The sequence below is a fragment of the Lycium ferocissimum genome, chromosome 7, assembly GCF_029784015.1.
Source record: "Lycium ferocissimum isolate CSIRO_LF1 chromosome 7, AGI_CSIRO_Lferr_CH_V1, whole genome shotgun sequence".
NCBI lineage: Eukaryota > Viridiplantae > Streptophyta > Magnoliopsida > Solanales > Solanaceae > Lycium > Lycium ferocissimum.
Window position 1 is genome coordinate 3,938,114 of NC_081348.1, and position 4,510 is coordinate 3,942,623.

The window sequence follows — 4,510 nt, forward strand, 5'->3', positions numbered from 1 at the left end:
TCGTCAAAACCCTTCCCCACTTCGTTTTGACCAACTTTTTGAGAGGAAACAACCCTAAAACTTCCCCAAAACATCAAGGTAAGCTCTTGATCAATTCCCATCATTAATACATCAATATCACATCAAATTGACTCCAGTTCATCTCGCCAAACCTTAGATTCTTGAAAGCCGAAGAAAGAGAAGTTGAAGGAAACTTTAGGAAACTTCTTTAAGGTATGTTCTTTGAAATTTACGGAGATTTTTTAGCCAATCTATATTAGTGTAGGGTATACTAAACAATAATAATCCATGGGTGATTCATGGGGAATTCAAGAACACGTGTTGGGCACGAAAAAAGCCCTAGTTTGTCGAATAAGGATATAAATCCCTAGAATCGATTAAAGTTCTAATCTTTATCATCTATATCTATTGTCGAGTGACTGTTGAACATTGGAAATTCTATTGGTACCATTTTAGAGGGATTTGAGGCAGTGGCGGATCTAGAATTTTTAAGTTATGGGTGCTCAACAATTTATAATTTGGAATTGCTCCTAAAACTGGGTGCTCAATTAACATATTTCTACTAATTACCAGGTTTCCTATATAAGTAATAGTGTTGGCTCCATACTCTAATGGGTGCTCAAGCACCATAAGCTTGAATGTAGATCCACCGTTGATTTGAGGTATGTCTCTTTTAAAAATCATTTTTTACTATAAAGGTGATTTGTATGCCTCTTTTTGAACATACTATTTTGAAACAATTTGTGTGACTTTTTGGGTGTATGTTTGTGTATTGACTACCGCCAGTTGAACAAAGTTACCATTAAAAACAGATATCCTCTTCCCAGAATAGATGATTTATTTGACCAACTTCTGGGTGCCCAATATTATTCCAAGATTGACCTCAGATCAAGATACCATCAATTAAAGGTTAAGGAATTTGATATTCCGACCGCTTTCAGAACCCGTTATGGTCACTTAGAATTTCTCGTCATGTCATTTGAGTTGACAAACGCACTAGCTGCTTTCATGGACCTTATGAATAGAGTCTTCAAGCCTTATCTTGATCTATTCTTCATTGTGTTTATTGACGATATTTGGGTGTATCCCTGTAGCGAGACTGAACATGCAGAACATCTCAGAATAGTGTTGATCGTGAGCTTTATACTGAATTTTCAAAGTGTGAATTTTGGCTTAAGTCAGTGGTGCTTTTAGGCCATGTAATTTCTAGTGAAGGCGCACAGGTTGATTCTCGTAAAATAGATGCCATAAAGAATTGGCCCAGACCCACCTCAGTTTCCAATATAAGAAGTTTTTTTGGGTCTGGCAGGCTATTATAGACGTTTTGTAGAGGAATTTTCCTCTATCTCAGCTCCATTGACTAAGTTGACTCAGAAAAAAGGTCAAATTTCGGTGGTCAGATGCATGTGAGCAAAGTGTTGAAAAGTTGAAAAAGAGGTTGACTTCTGCTCTAGTTTTGACACTACCAGAGGGAACCGAAGGGTTCATAGTTTATTGTAATGCTTCGAAAATTGGTCTCGATGTGTCTTAATACAGTATGGTAAGGTTGTAGCTTATGCATCCCGACAGCTCAAGGCTCATGAAAAGAACTATCCGACTTATGACTTAGAAATGGAAGCGGTGGTTTTTGCACTTAAGATATGGCGTCATTATTTGTATGGAGTGCATGTTGATATTTTCACAGATCAGAAAAGCTTGCAGTATATTTTCAAGCAGAGGGAGTTGAATCTTAAACAGAGAAGATGGCTCGAATTGCTCAAAGATTATGATGTTGATATTCTCTATCATCCAGGGAAGACGAATGTTGTAGCCGATGCTCTTAGTCGGCATTCCATGGGAAGTTTAGCTCACGTTGAGGCAGATAAGAGAGTTTTGAAAAAGGAAATTTACCGCTTAGCTAACCTTGGAGTTCTACTCTTTGACTCCGAAGAGTTATTCTGCCTAATTTCATGAATTTCTACATGCTACCATGTTTTCATACAAGTTATACTATATATCTACCTTCATGTTATAATACAATCACGAATAATGTTTACAATCATGTTTATATAATTCAGGGGCTACTAAGCCAATTATATCCATGTTCAGGTTTTGGGAGTTACACAGATGATCGAGAAGGCTCAGACAGCCTAAAACTTCGTATGCCAGCATAGGATAAGGATCGCTCCGCCCAGTTAGGACGATTCCTTCATGTTTACCCATTGCGGGTTATTGGATCCATTCATGCCATGTTCATGTCTTGTACCCCGGCAAGGTACAAGATGGCTTAGCTGATCGGGCAGAGGTCAAACGCTACGTGCCCACGTGATGGTTACATGTCGGTAATAATAAGGTTCTCTCACTTAAAATGCTTAACTCATGTTATACATATATTCATGTCAAATAATACTCATGTTCATGTTCAGTTTACAGATACAATTTTAGTTTCATATCCATTATTCCATATGCCATGCTTATTTCATTCAGTTGCTTTAAATACCAGTACAATTCCAGTGTACTAACATCCCCTTTTATTGCCTAGGGCCTGCATTTCACGATGCATATTTACGAGACGGCAGATCAACTCGTTAGGGCTTTGCTTGTATCAGCTATTGGTGAGCCCCATTTCATTCGGGGCATTATCTTTACTTTACTTTCATGTTAGTTATGCAGTTAAGATATGCCGGGGGCCTTGTCCTGGTAAACAGTTTAGCAATCAGACTCATGTTAAAAGTTTCATAGACTAGTTCAGTTATGTCATGTCTAAGCATGTCAAGTGGGTCGGGCTGGTCCGGACCCGGCCCGGTAAACCTGGTCCACCATCGGCCAGGCATAGACCTAGCTAAGGGGGGTAAGGGGATGGGTTAGGTGGGATTTATTAGGGGCCGGACAAGGTGGATAAGCCCAGAGCCCGGCCACCGATGGAACCCGAGTGATGGCCCACCGGGCACCAAATTTCCACTCTTCAATTTAAAAAAAAACTAAAATTATCAACTAATAGACAGATAAATCTTACGTCATCTAACAATTATCAACTATTATACAGAGCATATAGATTTGTAATACTACCGTTTAAAGTTTGATGTGTTGGAAGTCGGACCGCATTTACAACAGCTAGCTTCTTTAATTGGACAACGTCTAATTTTTTTTTTTAGAAAATTTATCATTAGGTGTAAATGTTGATTTTATTATTATTAGTAAATGTAAATGTCTATTTTTGTATTAGATTTTTTTTAAAAAAAAATAACTAAAACTCGGCCCGGCCCACTAACTAAAACCCGCCCTGGCCCGGTTAGCCTGTGGGGTACCCCCTATCCAGTTAGGGGCTGGGTCGGACACCCCTTTCTCTCCCCAAGCCCGACCCCGGCCCCATGTAACCCATGTTTAAACAACCCGGACTACTTGACAGATTTAGTCATGTCAGATGTTTAGAGTCGTATAGCCAGTATTGGCTCAGCATTTATTATATTTTCAGACAATTTCCGCATCATGATTAAACAGTATTTTCATTAATATTTATGATGACTCATGTTATTCAGACTATCCATGTTTTCAAACTGTATTCTGTATTAGTGTATGCCCCATATTCATTCAGCAAGCCATGTGATTCGCTCGGTCACATGCAATAAGGCACTGAGTGCCATATTATGCTCAAGCCATCATTCGGGGCTTGATAGATGTTGAGCAACATACAGAGCAATAGGTTCTTATGAGTACAAGATAATTTGACAAAAATAAGAAAAAAGACGATAAAGTGATTTGACATTTTTGTTGTGCACTTTTATACAGGGCAATTAAAGATGTGAAGTAGCTACATATGGAGTAATTATTACTCCCTCCGTCTCAAAATATTTGTCGTGATTATTAAAAATAGTTGTCTCAAATTATTTATCGTTTTCGGAGTTCAAGGCAAAATTAAGCATCTTTTTCCTATTTCACCCTTGGTAGAATTTTTCTTGAAGACTACAACTCCGTCATTAACACATAAATTGATTTGAACATTTAATGTAGAGAGATAATAGATTAGACATAAATAAGATTAAAGTAGTAAAAAACCCTTTTAATCATTGTTTCTTAAGGGGTGTGTAAACCAAAAAAGCGACAAATATTTTGAGATAGAGGGAGTATCTCCGGTGAAAACTAAAGGACAGTAAGAAATAAATAAATAAATAAATAGAGCTAAAACGTGAAAAGGTTATAACTAATCAAATTATAACTCCTCAAATTCTCCATATTCTAAGGTAAATAATGAGGAAGATGGATTAATTAATTTAATAATATATTAAGATACGATTTCTTGAGAGAATTTACTTATAACTCCACTCAATGTTAGGAGATAAAATAACTCCACACAGAAGCACTATTTTGCATTTTCAGAAAGAATCGGATAGAATTGGATAGAACTATATAATTATAATATGGCCTTAACTAATAGACTATTGTGATCCCATATTACCGTTACTTTGGTATAATTAGAGGCGGATCCAAATTTTAGAGGTTTTGGGTGTCACCTTATTATAAAAGTAGACGT